Source organism: Canis lupus, chromosome 32 (assembly GCF_048164855.1).
Source record: "Canis lupus baileyi chromosome 32, mCanLup2.hap1, whole genome shotgun sequence".
NCBI lineage: Eukaryota > Metazoa > Chordata > Mammalia > Carnivora > Canidae > Canis > Canis lupus.
Window position 1 is genome coordinate 25,713,875 of NC_132869.1, and position 16,814 is coordinate 25,730,688.

The following is a 16,814-nucleotide window of genomic DNA, read 5'->3' on the forward strand; positions in this document are numbered from 1 at the left end:
TTCTAATAGTTTTTTTTTTTCTGTAAGAGTTTTAATACACCACCAAACTCTTCACATTTTATTGAGTGCCTTCTATATGTTAAACACTGTGCTTGAGAGTGTAGTAAATACCAAGATGAAAAAGTCTGTGTTGTCTTCAAAAGAACTATGAAGGACTCAGACTTTGTACTTAATAAGCTAATAATGTATATAAAAATAGAATATCGTGTAGACATTAAGTTCCAGATTAAGCTATAGGAACACAGTGCGTTTGATTTAAGTGGAAAAAGAAAAAATATAAGTTAGCTCATTTAACTTAAACATGATTTTCAGTTTGAATACTTTTTAAGTTTTCTGTTATGAATTTTACTTTTTTTGTGACAAGAGACCGTCATAGCTCTCTCTATATCATTGCCCGTGTACCCTATCTATATGAGAAAGCTTAGGTTCCTTTTCATGCCACTTAAGAATCTTCGTTTTCTAGCTTTCACTTCACTGTTTTCATCTCCATCTCTATAAGTACTCTTGAGTCCAGCAATATCCCAGCAACTCTTTATTTCTAGGACTATCATTCACTTTGCAGTTTTTACCTTTGTTTAATGCCATCACCTTTCTTCTTATCAAGTATCAGTTCATATATGACCTCTCTGACTTCAGATAGAGGCAATCGCTGCCTCTTTTATACTTCCTTAATACCTGGTGCAACTCTCTGAGTTTTGTTTTTTTTTTTAACCATGTTTTTATCATAGAGTTGTTTACATCTCTTTTTATCTTTGTATCCATATCTTATAGTATATGCCTGAAACATAGTAGTGGTGCTTATTAGTAAATAGTTATGGTGACATTTCTTGTGTGGCTTTCCCTTTCAAGAAAGGAGTACTGTAGTTGAAGTCTGGTTTGCTAGAAGATACAGAATAACCTTTGAAAAAGTGAATTTAGAGGTGAACCTGGCTATAGTCTGACCTTGAAATAGAGTCTTGGGCTTTGGTAATGGCCTTCTCAATAGGGATAAGGAGACAGTAGTGAATGGACTTAAATTTTGAGAACCCTATTTAAGCCTAACAACTGAATTTATTTTTGTGATCCCTTTTTGAAAGCATGTTTATCTCAGTAACGTGAATATTAATTTTTGCTCTTTGATTAATGAATGTATTATATGATGTTTTTATCTGTTACTCCATCAGGCGCTTGGTACTTGAGGGGAACTGGTTATGACTGGCACTCATCCCAAGGTGCTTTTCAGCCAGTGAAAAAATTAGAGGTTGTTTAACCTACTGTAATGTTTACATAAATAATCATGATTTTAAGTGGAAGTCATGGTGAGATGGGTGGGGCAAAAAGACAGTAGATTTTGTAATCATTTTTAGCATGTGTGAATTTCTCACAAAATTGGTTCTAGTTTGACAAAATCTCTGTGTTGATCCTTCCCACACTTCTTCCCAAAGAGACGTTCTTGGTTTCATATTACAGTTGATTGACTTTTAAATTGTTTTATGTCTTTTAGAATCTTTATGCCTTGTGCTAGAAAGTATATACCAAATTGAATAAATGAATGAGTAAAAGCTGTTCCTTATCAAACTCAGAACTAAAATAAGTGCTCTCAATGCAAAGAGAAGCAGAAATTGCAAATTAACCTGAAGCATCTTCATTTTGCTCTGTATATATTGCATGACAATTAAAAATAAAACAATTCCCAGAGTTGAATGTCTTCTTGAGCTTTGGTTTAGGCTGAGAAAACTTTGAGCTTTCAGATTTGTTTATTTCTGTGGTTTTAGAAGTAAAGATTCTTTTGGAATCCATTTACTTCACAGTGTGGGCAGTTATTTTCCATCTCCCCCCCCCCACCCTTTTTTAATTAGAAAAATTGAAGAAAGGTGAAGGTTCACAGTTCCATTAAAAATTATACTGTGGCCCCTGTTGTTATTCACCAGCTTTAATGCATTTCATTCAGATATTTAAGAAATGAACTACATGAGCATATAAATGAAACAGACATATTTTATTCTAGATGTTAGCATCTAATCAAGGTAAATTTAAAATTCTATAATTTTAAGGTTTTAACATCAAACTATATAGTTTTATAGTTATTGTAAAATTGGCAGTGACATTGGTGACATTGGCAGCTTATAAGCAACTGGCTGTTTTTATCTACACACTACCATGGAATCTATTTAGAAAATAGTTAGAGACTGGTCTATCTACGTTTTGAATTTTTATTTTGTTTTGGTGCCTTATATTTTACCAGTGATTGGTTTGAGTTAATAAGCATAGTCTGTCAGAATGCTAATATATTGTTAAAACTTAGTCAAGTGGATTGCTTAGTTCCCAGGAGAGAAGTTTGAATTGAGGGAGAAGGGAATTCGGTTATTTGGGAGTGTAATAGACCATGGATGACAAATCAGTGCAGGGCTCTACAGTACAGAGATGTGCACCCAGGGCACCAAACGAGCACAAGGGATGCTAGATGGTAGGCGAGGATTAGACAGTGAAAAGTAACATATACTCCTCCCACCTGTACCCGGAAAAGAAGGGGGAAATGCCATTTTTCTTCTCACTTCTGTTCAGTTGCCAGGCTGCTATTTACATAGGACCTTATTGTGTCTGGTTCTGTTCTAATTGTTTCTGTAATATCTCATTTAATCCTCAGGAAACTTGTGAGGTATAGGTATCCTTATGCTCATTTTACAGATGAAGAAACTGAGGCACACTAAGATTAAGTATTTTATTAATACTCCTAGTAGTGATAGGAAAATATTAATGTTCTTGACTCCATAGTTTATGCTTTTTAACTGTCATACCATACTAACCGTGAATTCCACATATGAACCTTTTCTCATGTACAAATAAATTCCAGGTTCCTAACATGACTGACTTATAAATAAGATTGTGGTACTCCGTGGCTCATAAGCTATGTATTATTTTTTACTCTGGTAGATATTGTTGCATAATTTCTAAGTATGGATTCTCTTTTCATAATTGTTTATTTGCATGATATATGAGAGCTATACAATCTCATCCTCTGAGAGGTTACACTTTAGTGTATATAATAGTTGCCATTCTCATTTCGTTTTAGACTGCTGCATTATTTTATTTTTCCTACACAATTTAATTGCTGAGAGACAGGTATTTTGTTTAGTTGTGCTCAAGTTATTACGAAGAATCCTGGGGACAGAATGATGAAAAAATTTAGTAAGACCTTTTATTGACTTCCTTTCCCAGGTGTGAGTTGATTTGAGTACTAATTTTCCAAATTTCATCATTCTTTGGCATCGGTGTCAAACTAGTAACCATTCAAGTTTATTCTTTTAAATGGTAGTTTTATGAAGAAAAATAGAACTGAAGTAGGAAAAAAATGCTTTATGTTGAGATACAACTGTCAGCATATTTAAAATCCAATAAAATAAGAGGTAGAAAAGAAGCATGTTAAATCCCTTGTTTATGGTAAAAATCAGGTCTTAAATGACATTATTAACTTTGATAGAAAATGGTCTGTCACATTACTATAATTTTAAGATGTCTTGAATGATCAGAACTACTTCATTACTATAAGTATAAAAGCTACCTTCCTGCACCATGACTAATGTCAAACTACCTTGGTTTAAATTCTGGTTCTGGTTTCTTTAGTTGTCTTAATATAAGTGAGTATAGTAATTATGCTTAAGTTAGAGGATTGATTTCAGAATTAAGGGACATACTCAATATAAAGAGCTTAACATAGTAACTGGGAATTGATAGTACTCAATAAACATTCTCTATTATTGATGAATTAAAATTTGTAATAACATTTCTCTTTCATTTTGAAGATCTTTGTCGTTTGTTTTTTTTTTTTTTTTCAGTTAAAATCCACCCACTCTTAAGAACTATTGTTAAAACAATTATATAATTTCAGAAGTGGTTTTATGGATCATAAAAGGTATAGGAAAGCTTGCAGATATTTTAAAAATTTGTTTTCATTTTGTGAAGAGATCAAATTCGACTAAATCTGTCACTGGAAAGTAACAGGGAAGGCATATTAGACTTTTGTTTTTAATAGTGTTATTGAATTATTTTTGTCTTTGTTCTGTCAGTTCTTGCAATGCAGAAGGCTTGTCTTATATTCAGTACAGTGATCAATTGAGTTGGTTCTGCAGTATTTAGGATGAGGCTGCTAGGCCAGGATGTATTTGGCAGTCTGAGGAAGGCAAGCTTCAGTGTTGATTCTAACTCCGCCTTCTCTCCATTGTGTTCTTTCTAAGTACAGACACAGCTTGGTCCCCTGGCAGTGACATACAGCAGACGTCAATAACAACCTTTGTAAATGTTAAATAAAAGAGCAAATTGAAGGGCAGTGATTCATTAGGAAAGAATTTTGTCTGAGCAAATTAACTCTTACTTCTGTTAACCCATGTTAAAGAATCACTGACTGTCTCTTGAGTCTTTGGATGCAATTGAACTAGAAACTACACAGATGAAGGGCCTCTCTTCACTTTAATGGGTGCTTTGGATCTGGGATACGTGCTATTCATTTGAAATATCTTTTTTTTCTTTTTTAATTATACATTGACATCTGGCCAATTTGATCAGCATAAGACAGTGATGTTAACCTTAAATTGCAGAGCATTCGTCACAAACCTTCCAAACTTCATATCTTCATTACCAAATTTTCAGTCACTAGTTGCATTGTGAATGCATCTGTTACTCCCTCTGACCTACCTGTCTGGATTAGTTCACTAGTCATTCTGTCTCAACAGCCTTGCCAGAAAGACAGCTAAGCAGCTGATATATTTTCAGATTTTTGTGTCTAATGTTTTTTCCATTTCCTTTCCAGGTTTCTTCTCTTGTTTTGTTTAGTACAAAAGCAGCCTATATGTCGTTAAAGTTGTTACCTTCAAAAAATGCATTTTGAATGCTTCTTCAGCCATCTGTGTCTGTACACACTACTTATTGAAAATAATTTATCCTCTTCTTGGAGTATACTTAAGAGGAAATTCTTTACATTTTTAAAGCTAGCAATTTTTCTTTTTTTAAGGAGATATGACTATTACCTATCACTTTTTCTCTTTTGTTCTATCATGTACTATGTTAGATTAATCATGAATTTGCAGTTAATGAGGGGCTATTTCATGCATACCTTCGCAGATTTTTTAAATATCTTTTCTGCGTACTAGACACTGCAATATTTTATTATTGAGACTCTGTGGTCAAATAATTATAAGTCATCTAATATAAGTTCCTTGTTTGCATTATTTGAACACAAAAATCAAGAAATGGATTTTCTTTTCTTTTTCCCACTTAACCAACAGCCCACACTCCGTGTGGAAACTTTAGACTTTGGATTTTGGAACATTGTAACTCATAGATGAATGAGCAGTGTTATCACAACGTCATTGACTTACCAGATAGTTTAATAAATTCTCACCATGTGTGGTCTCTTAGCAGTCCAAAATAGGAATTCATCTCTTTCTCTTCTTCTTGGTAGTAGTTTGTATCTCTTGAAAAATAAAGTCAATGAATTATTTACATTGCTACATTAAGCATTTTTGACTACCAACCTTGCTTCTGTTTCAGAACCTCAGTGAAATCCAGAGCATTAGAACATCATCCGTATGCCAATTGCTTTCTGCCTGAGCCTTAGGTTCCAATACTATTTACCTGCCTATAGTTACTTGCTTAGTTTGAACTATTTCATGTTTGCATGCTTTTTCTCACAGTATTTCCTCTAACTGAAATGCCCTCCATACCTCTCTTTAATTCTACAACTTCATTTCAAAACTTAATTTCATTTCTATGTTAGCTGCTTGGGTATACATTACCTAACCTCCTGGAATTTTCAACTCATACTGTAGTTTTTCCAAGAGGCCTTGCCTAAACTCCCTTTTTGGACTCAATCTCCTTTTCTCTGTGTCTGTGGCATCCTGTACCTGTCACATTGAAATATGCTATTTATGTGCACTTGCTTCAGACTGGGAGTTTCTTGGGGATGGGATGTCTTGAAGAATTGTCCCCCCCTGGGCCCTTTCCAGTACCTGATATACATCAGATGCTCAATAATTATTTGTCAAGTTATATTTAAACTATAGATAAGGTAAATGATCCCTGCCATTAATGAATTCTCATTACTTACAGCTCTCTGTTTCAACTTGTGTTATAATTACTTGCTTGCATATCTCATCACCCACAAAGCTTAGCCAATGTCTTGAAGAATACAATGCTAACACATTTATGTTGGTGTGCCTTATGCCTATGCCATGCCTTATGCCTACACTTAGTAGCTGTGAGAGTGATACTTCTCTTAGGAATATTTTTGCTAAATACTACTCCTGTGAGAGATACTTTGAATGAGCAGTCATATAGTGTCCTTGGAAATCAGGTAACTTCCTTAATGATAGCCTAGAAGAATTGTTAAGTGGGCTCAGAAAATGCCTTTTGTCTCTGCTCTGCAAATGAGCTGATACTGAAAGGTAATCTGGAGCAGGAGTTTTATAGATGTCACTTTTTGAAACTTGAAGAAGTAGAATTCTTTAAAATGTAGTCTGGAGCTGACATGAGCTCCAGAAGCTGTTTATAAATGATGACATTTACTAGTGAGATTTGTAACTGACAGAAAAATTGAAGTCCCTCTGCTAGTGTAGGACAAAGCTAAAGCACAACCTTACTGATGGGGTAGAGCCACTTTGTCACTACTTACAGAATAAATAATTTTTGGTAACTAGCTAACTATGTTCTTTCTGAAATTAACACAATTGTATGAGCTTACCAAGTTGATTTGAATAATAGGTTCTTCAGCTCCATTGTTCCTAGAGTATTTGAGAGGGACTCTTTGGAGTTTTGTGGAGTTGTTAATTTTTATTATGATTAATGAACACATTATGTTCATAGGTAAGACCAGAATAGAGATTTTTATTCATACATTATATATTTTTTTTTATACATTATATATTTAGCCAGCATTTACTAATTGTCTCCTATAGGCTATACAATCTTAAAAGGTTTTCATTTTTCTGCTTCTCATCTCCCTGTCTCCTTCTGCAGAATACCTGCCCATGCTTTATAGTCCTGCTCAAATATAATTTCCTTTAAAAGGCCTTACTTGATTTTTCCCTCATTTTTATCTTTCCCATAGCACCTTTAAGAAAATGTGAAATTTGCCTTACATTATAACTTCAAATCTCCTTCATCAGACCTTAGGCATTCTGAGAAGAGGAACATATTTGGTTTTCTGAAGTGCTATCACAGAGCTTTGATTTTATTTGTGTCAAAACCAAAAGCAAGAAAAAAGAAGGAATGTACTTCTAATAAATGGTTGTATATCAATAATTGTCATTTGTTCAGCACATAGCTGTAGGCCAGATATTGTGAGAAGTGTTTATGTTAATCATTTTATTCATTTCCTACAATGGTATTGTTTTATGAGTAAAGGAACACATTTAAGAAGTCAACTAGCAAACTTTTTTTTTTTCAACTAGCAAACTTGCCTCAACAGCCATTAAGTTATGAATCAGGAAGTAGAACTCTATTCTCTCTGACTCCAAAGTCCATACTCAAACACAGCACTGTACTGTTGATATAGTTTCTCAGCATCACATAGAACCACCCAAAGAACCAATTACCCCTCTCATTTTCTTTCCTGTTTTTATTTTCATTAGGATTTTTAGATTATATCATTTAAATAAAATTACACTTGGAGTTTACTTTTCAGGAGAGTGTATGGTCAGTGTACCTCTTTTAACTGATCATAAACTAAGTCTTGTGAATATGAGGCTGATAAGTTTGAGGATGTGTTCATTAGCTATAGGAAAACACTAGAGATTTTGAAGAGATTTTGTCCACCTAAGAAAGTTATTTGGAAGAATTTTGAGTGAAGAACAACAATAGCCTTGTTATATTTTTAAATTAAGCAGGACAAACTGACTAAAAATAGCAATTTAAAATGATTTAATGGAAAGGAATCTTAAGTTATTATAATGGAGATGAGGTTGAGTGGATGAGAAAATCGAACACTTAAATGCTAAAATAGCAACAGATCAGAGCAAAAAAGAGAGATGTCATTCACAAGTATGATAGATAAAATTATTACTAAAGCCTGCTTTTATGTGTATTTTTCTTGTTAAATTTAAACTTTAGATCTTTGATATGTCTGAAAAATTTTTATCTCTATGGCTTTGGCAATATAAATCAAGTGAGTGAATGAAAGTCTGAGAGCTTTGTAAGAAAGTACATATTTAATGTAATTTTTTTAAACAGCGAGCTTTATTTTGAAGCTGAAACCATTGCTAAAGACTGTTAAATACTTTAATTTCTTGAAATTATTTCTTTGGGTTAGTGTTACAGAGTTAAATAACTTTGTATACCATAACTTTGAGTTCCTTTCCAATGCTTTTTCAGTCTTTTTTCTTCTTTTCTCATTAGGTAGATAATATAATCCCCTTTTGCTGCTGACCTATCTCTACCACATTTCTAATTCTTTTGTGTTTTCCTGTCAAAGGAGAAGCAGACCTTATGCTCAGGGTCTAGGACAGGAAGGGTTTCTATTTATTGCAAATGCTGCTAATTTTCCAGTATGTTCTTTTGGAGATTCTCACATACTTTAGTTTCTGTGTTTCTGCTTTCACTTTGTTCCACAAAGATGCATCATTTTCTTTTTCAATGACTTAACTTGGTGTGGGGGAGCAGACGAAGATGTGAAGAAACTATTAGAATAGCTATGGGTAATTACGCTGAAGTTCATCTGAGACTGGCTGGGGACTTTGGGAACCAGTGCACTTAGGTGTTTTTTTGTTTTTTTTTAAACATTTAACTTATTTATTCATGAGAGACACACATAGAGAGAGAGAGGCAGAGACACAGGCAGAGGGAGAAGCAGGCTCCATGCAGGGAGCCCGACGTGGGACTCGATCCCGGGTCTCAAGGATCATGCCCTGGGCCAAAGGTGGCGCTAAACCGCTGAGCCACCAGGACTGCCCCACTTAGGTGTTTTTGATTGTGTGGTTGTCCTATCTAGAATTCAGGGCCGTCTGTCAGACTTCCTCTTAGCCAGCATGATTGGTGCCCTCTTTTTTTGTTTTTTAAGATTTTTATTTATTCATGAAAGACACAGAGAGAGAGAGAGAGAGAAAGAGAGGCAGAGACACAGGTAGAGGCAGAAGCAGGCTCCAGGCAGGGAGCCTGATGTGGGACTTGATCCTGAAACCGCGGGATGATGCCCTGAGCCAGGGTTAGGTGCTCAACTGCTAAGACACCCAGGCATCCCTGATTGGTGCCCTCTTTATATGTAGCATATCAGACTGATGCCATGAGTGTTCCCAGGCTTCCCAGGTGGTACAGATGACAGCTGCATTTCCTCCACAAAAAATGAAGAAAACACAGGTGGCCATGTCCCAGGAAGTCCCCTGTGCTGGCCTCCCAATGCTAATATCATGTCGCTGCACTTGCTGGCATTTCACCAGAGACAAAGAGTTGAGTCTCAGACTATTCATTTTTTCTTAGATTGGCCACATCCTAGTTATATTTCTTTTTTTCCCCCCACTTATGGCTAAGTAGTACCTCAGCAGAAGTACTGGGTGGGAAAATCCCAACTGGGTGGGAAAATCAAATGGGGTAGTGATGCAGATCCCACAAGGGACAGATAACTGAGCTTGCATGCCCAGGTTCAGCCACCACTCCAAGATCTGGCAGTGTTGCCTAGCCCAGTCTCTATGGAAAATTATTTGGGGCCTCTGTGTGCATGGAAACCTGAGGATACTAGGTGTGATTTGAAGGCTGAAGTGTAACTGGCCCTACTCTTCTTTCTCCCTTGGAAGAGCCTAAAATAAAACAGAAGCTAAAGACTTTTTATAATATTTTAAAATTTTTATTGTAGTGGATCCAGCTGATAAGCCTAAGTAAGTCATATAACTACTTTTATAATTGGTAATATGTTCCCAGTTAACTTAAGACAAGCCACAAATGGAGTGATTCATATTTTATCATTATCCTGGGAAAACCTATAGTTAGAGTGAGCAGTGGTACTCATGAAATAATAGACAATTACTTTGCATTTGTCTTTAAACTCTAAAACACCAGACTAACTGAATTTCTGAGCAGCTGTGTTTCTACGACTAGTTAGGTAAAACCAGTTAAGTTTTACTTTATTACTTTTGAACTCAGTGAATTTGTAGAAAGCAGTAAATTCTCCCTTTACATCGATGAGTTTAATACTTGTGATGTTTGGGTTTTGGTTTTTTTTTTTTTTTTTAAGATTTCATTTATTTGAGAGAGAGACACAGAGTATGAGCATGAGCAGGGGGTTGGAGCAGAGGGAGGGGGAGAAACGGACTCCCCACTGAGCAGGGAGCATGACATGGGCCTCAATCCTAGGACTCAGGGAACATGACCTGAACTGAAGGCAGCAACCCAGACGCCCCTATACTTGTGATGTTTTTGATAGGTGTAGAGTGCACTATACTTTAAAAAAATATTTCTTCTTTATTTTTTATCCTAGTGTTCAATTATTTTATAACCATTAAGTAAAAGATGTGTATCTTTGTAGCATGGTTGTAAATAAGAACTATTTTTAGCTTGTTTTCTTCACATACAGAACACTACAATTGGAGAAAAGATGTGAAATCCACTAATAATTCCAATTAATACAGTGTCTTTTAACTTTTAGGTTTATCACACATTTTATATATAAAGAATCTAATGTTTTGAGGCAGCTGGGTGGCTAATAAGTCAGTTAAGCGGATGACAATGGATTTTGGCTCAGGTCATGATCTCAGGGTGGTGGGATTGAGACCTATGTTAAGCTCTGTGCTCAGAGCATGGAGTCTACTTGTCCCTCTCTCTCTACTCCTCCTCCTGGTTGCACTCTTATAAATAAATAAATAAATACATACATACATACATAAATAAACAAAAAAAGAAAAAAGAATCTGTTTTATATTAGAGACCTTAATGATCTACTGTAATTTATCCTAGTACAGTGTTTTTTTCCCCAAAAATGACTACTTGTGGTATCAACTTTATATTCTTTTTTTTTTTTAATTTTTATTTATTTATGATAGTCACACAGAGAGAGAGAGAGAGGCAGAGACACAGGCAGAGGGAGAAGCAGGCTCCATGCACCGGGAGCCCGACGTGGGATTCGATCCAGGGTCTCCCGGATCGCGCCCTGGGCCAAAGGCAGGCGCCAAACCGCTGCGCCACCCAGGGATCCCTCAACTTTATATTCTTATTAGCAAAAATTTCATTGAGCTTTTCATTCTGTTTATCTATAAAACCAAAAAGGTATACTGAAATATTTGTTTTCAGATTTTAAAATATCACTTACCTTCCCCTTGAATTTAATATACTCTGTCTCAATTAATCATTGCTCATGTATGTTGCTAAAAGAAACAAAACTCAAAACTACTCCTTCCCCTTGATCTATATATTAAAGAAGCCTCAGTTGCTTGAAGTTAAATTTGTTTCTCTGATAATGTTGGCCTTTGGCTGCTTGGTCAAATCCCATCTTTCTTCTTCATTAGTGTGCCCTAAACCAGATTGCATCTACCAGTTTTGCGTGATTTCTGATCATTTAGTCCCCACAGTAGGTCCAAAAAGGTCACAGTGGGGATCTCTATGCTACATATTTGTTAATGTTTAATGGAAATTTCCTGTGATAGGACAACACAGGATAACTATAGATCTTTGAATTGGCTATAATTATAGGAGTCCAGTGTGGCAGTCTATTTAGTGTGTTAGCAGGGGGTAAAGCAGGGTGAAGAGTTAGGGCCCTTTTTCATGAAAACAAATCAAAACAATAAATGTATTCTTATTCTCCCCTCTACTCTTCTTTCCTCTCTTTTTTCATTCATGCATTCTGTAAACATTTATAAAACACTTATGTAAAAGAAGTTCTGCTAACCTTGGAAGAGACAAAGATGATTAAGGAAAATTTTCAATATTAACAGTTTTTTGGTCATCCACAGATCACACGAGTAAAAGGCTTTTTTGGGGAGAGTTATTTTTATTATATAAATTCTGTCACCATTTGTGTAGAGAATTGTTAGGTTTAGGGCTTTTAAACAGTATTTTTCTGGTGCTTTCCACATTGATTTAAACAAAGCAGGAACTCTTACTGAGTTTGAGAAATATTTGTGAATTACAGAATAAATGAATATGAGAATATAGTAATCAATAGTAAAACTATTTGCCAAGTAATTCAGTGGTCACTTACAGTGAAGATATAACAGTAAATATAGAGAACTCTTCCTTCAGATAATGGTACCCCATGGGGAGAGGTCTCCCTGTCTATTCCTAACTATCACCTGGCTGATTAATTGGCATATGAGGACCTGCTTGTTACACTGTTTTAATCTATGTTACCAGTTTTCAGGAGAGCTATCTGATAGCACATGACACAACTTTTTTGCTTTCTTGTTTTGAAATTTAAAAAATAAGTGCTTTCCTGCACCTCAAAATATCTATCCAATTTTGAAACTAGAGTGATTTAAATTAGAGCTTACCAAATTCATTTGAATAATAGTATTTCTTTTTTAAAAAGGAATTGATGTTCATGGCTGCAGTTCCATAATTCCTGAGATGATTGCTGACACAGATTTAGGAGGAATTCTTTGAGAATGTCTATAACTAGACATTCTATACTTTCTTTTTCTAATTTTATTTTATTTTTCTTAAAGATTTTATTTATCCATCAGAGAACAAGCAGGGGGAGCAGCAGGCAGAGGGAGGGGAGAAGCAGGTTCCCTGCTGAGCAGAAAGCTCAACTCCAGACTCAATCCCAGGACCCTGAGCGAAGGCAGGCGCTTAACCGACTAAGCCACCCAGGTGCCCCTCTTTTTCTCATTTTAATTCCAGTAGAGGTAATCTATGGTGTTAAATTAGTTTCCACTGTACAGTATAGTGATTCAACAATTCTGTATATTACTCAGTGCTCATCAAGATCAGTGTATTCTTAACCCCCTTCATCTAGGTCAGCTTTAGATGTGGGTTGGGTAGTTAAGTCCATTTTTTTCCGTACTAATGATAGATTTGTACTAGTTTTCCTAGCTGTACTGTATACCTACAAACATGTAGTTCTACTCCTTTTTGCTTATCAGATGACAAGAATTGGGTAGCTTTATTAAGCTATTAGGTTAGAAACAAAATCATATTTAATTTCTATTGTTCCTGCATTTGACAAAGGGAAAAGAAGGTCACTTTTCATTAAGAACCTTCAATGTGTCCCACAGGCACCATGCAAGAGTGCTTAAGTTTCATTCATTTAATATTTGTAACCCTGTAGGAGGGGCTTTAAATTTTGAATCTCAGTATGTTTTAATAATAGCTTTGTTGAGATAGAATTTACATACCATAAAATTCACCCTTTTAAAATACACAGTTCAGGGCAGCCCGGGTGGCCCGGCGGTTTAGCGCCTTCAGCCCAGGGTGTGATCCTGGAGACCTGGGATCAAGTCCCACGTCAGGCTCCCTGCGTGGAGCCTGCTTCTCCCTCTGCCTGTGTCTCTGCCTCTCTCTTTCTCTGTGTCTGTCATGAATAAATAAAATCTTAAAAAATAAAATAAAATACACAATTCAGTGGTTTTTAGTATATTCCCAGAGTTGTACAGCCATTATTACTATCTAATTCTATGAAGAAACCCTGTACCTGTTTTAAAAGTCCTCGTTACCCCAACACCCACCCTCTCGCAACCACTAATCTGTCTATCACTGTGGATTTGCCTATTCTGGACATTGTATATAAACAGAATCATATAATATGTGGTCTTTTGAGATGGGCTTTTTTCACTTAGCATAATATTTTCAAGGTTCACCCATGTTGCAGCCTGTATCAATAATAGTTCATTTTTTCTTATGCTGAATATTGCATTGTATGAAGGTATTACATTTCACTTATCCATTCATCAATTGATGGAGACTCGTTTCTACTTTCTGGCCATCATGAATAATGTTGCTACAAACCTTGACATATAGTGTTTGTATGGAAAGGTTTTCATATGTCTTAAGAATATACCTAGGAGAAGAATTGCTGAGTACTGTAGCTATATGTTTAACCATTTAAGGAACTGCCAGACTGCTTTCTAAGGTGGCTGTGCACCATTTTACAGCCCTACTAGCAATTTATGAGGGTTTCAATTTCTTCACATCCTTGCCAACATTTGTCTTTTTTATTTAGCCATCCTAGCGGGTGTGAAAACTTCATTGAGGTTTTGATTTTCATTTCCCTAATGACTAATGGTAGTAAGCATCATTTTGTGTGCTGATTACTTGTGTATCTTTGGAAAAATGTCTCTTTGAGACGTGGTACTTTAATCTCTGAAGTAGAGACAGTAATTCTGGCTCTGTTGTATCCTTGAGGTTGATGTAATAGAAGGATGTATGTAGTGCCCAGCATAGGATCTAACGCTTAAAAGATATTTATTAAATGTTTGTTTCTTTTTCCACCTCACTTCCAATTTCACAGATGCAGAAATTGAGGCTTAGAGAGAGAGAGAAAGAGAGCAAATAATTCACCAGAGTTCATTTGCCATTTAGCTCTCCAGTGCTAGATTCAAATCCAGGTCTTTCTGATTCCTACTAGATTCAATACTATTCCTAACAGTTCCTCCTTTTGCCCCTACTGGAAACCTGCCTCCACTGTGAAATGACTACCTTGAGTAGGTAAACTTAATTACATGATATTGTCTTTTATAGCTTCACTATACAAGCAAATGTAGCTAATTAAAAAAAAAAAATAAACTTTTCAAGGAATTTAATTTATTCAGCTCTCTCTTTGGATCAATTTAAAATGTGCTGTACCTTTATAAATATAAGGCTCTCTTAAACTTTCACCTCTCTAGGATAAAATGTCTCTTAATAGATTAAAGGCTCAGGGTACCTGGATGGCTCAGGCAATTAAATGTCTGACTCTTGGTTTCAGCTCAGGTCATGATCTCCGGGTCCTGTGATTGAGCCCCACATTGGACTCCAGGCTCAGCAGGGAGTCTGCTTAAGATTCTCTCCTTCCTCTCTACCTCTCTCCCCCACAAGTAAATAAAATCTTTAAAAAAAAAAAGATGGATGAAAGGCTCACTTTTGGAATGTCTAAACATGACCACCAAATGATAGTTCAACTAAAATAGTTGAGAAACTGGTTTCCAGATCATGATGTTATCTTTAACCCACCTGTTTTTAAATGTAGTTTTTGGGCAGCCCGGGTGGCTCAGCAGTTTAGTGCCGTCTTCGGCCCAGGGTGTGATCCTAGAGACCCAGGATCGAGTCCCATGTCAAGCTCCCTGCGTGGAGCCTCCTTCTCCCTCTGCCTGTGTCTCTGCCTCTCTCTGTGTCTCTCATGAATAAATAAATAAAATCTTAAAAGAAAAAAAAAAAGTAGTTTTTTAGTGAACTGATATTTCATTGACCATTTTTGGTTTTTGTGGATTCTAGAGAAGCCACATCTGTCATTTGTGTATAGATTGACCAACTTTCTTTAAAAAAAATATTTTTTATACAGCTAACCTAGAGAAAGTAAAGGGAGAGCTCTTTCTAGACAAAAGCAGAAACCTTTACTATTTTGGTAAATTTTCCTAATTCAGGTTTCCTAGGATGTTTTGTCAAGGGGCCAGTTAAGTATATTGATCAACACCTGCAACTAATTGTTGTATACTATAAGAGAACCTTCTGTTTTCTTCTGAAGTATTATTTTTTTAAACAACAGAGTTGGGATCAGTACTGTTATGAACTAAACTAGAGCATTAAAGATATTACTCCTGGGATCCCTGGGTGGCGCAGCGGTTTGGCGCCTGCCTTTGGCCCAGGGCGCGATCCTGGAGACCCGGGATCGAATCCCACGTCGGGCTCCCAGTGCATGGAGCCTGCTTCTCCCTCTGCCTGTGTTTCTGCCTCTCTCTCTCTCTCTCTCTCTGTGTGACTATCATAAATAAATAAAAATTTTAAAAAAAAGATATTACTCCTAATTTTGGTACTTTCAAATTAATGTTTTTATTAATATTAAATGATACAAAAAATTTTATTACTTGCTGTGTGTTAGACATACAGCATCAGTACATGCATTGGCTCAATTAATCTTCACAACTCCTGAGGTATAGGTATTGCCTGTATTATTACTTATCTTTTGCAAATCAGGAAATTGAGGTTGAGAGAGTTGAGGAAATTAGTCCAGAAATCACAAACAAAATTAGTAAGTCATGGAAGTGGCATTCAAACCAAATACTGGGGACGCCTGGGTGGCTCAGCGGTTAGGCATCTGGCTTAGGCTCAGGGTGTGATCTTGTAGTCCTGGGGTCGAGTCCCACATTGGGCTCCCTTCATGGAGCCTGCTTCTCCCTCTGCCTATGTCTCTGCCCCTCTCTCTGTCTCTCATGCATAAATAAATGAAATCTTTAAATAAATAAATAAATAAATAAATAAATAAATAAATAAATAAATAAATAAACAAACAAACAAACCAAATACTGTCTGACCCCAGAGCTCCTAACCTTTCTCTGCAATGTCTTTAAAGACCATTTTGTATTCATAGTGATTAAAAAGTAAAAGTATGGTTTTTCACTTTGCTTTTCAAAGCATTATTGTCAGGCATGTTTTTAATAATATATTTTCTGTGTCTTTGAGGGAAAAGATTCTAATATAGGTACTTCTACTTAGGATTGAACTTGGGATCAAGAAAGAGAGAAAGTGTGTTTTGGTGGTCACCCAAAGATAGGCCTGGTGGTAACAGCTTTGAGTGATGTTTCCGCTCCTACTGATAGACTGAGGCCAGTTACCACTCTTCATGTTTCTCTTTTTCTGTAAAATAGGTGGTTTAATCTACATTATCTTTAGATTCAGCAAGGCTACTGCTAAGAAACCTTAGCCTCTGTGTGAGTCACTTCAGAAAA

The 16,814-nt window shown here is 35.9% G+C and overlaps 1 protein-coding gene across 10 annotated transcripts in view; it reads left to right on the forward strand.

Annotated features, from left to right (window-relative positions):
• The window catches only part of TCF12 (transcription factor 12), a 373,993-nt gene that overhangs the window by 204,189 nt on the left and 152,990 nt on the right, over positions 1–16,814 (forward strand). The gene's annotated exons all lie outside the window — the stretch shown is intronic.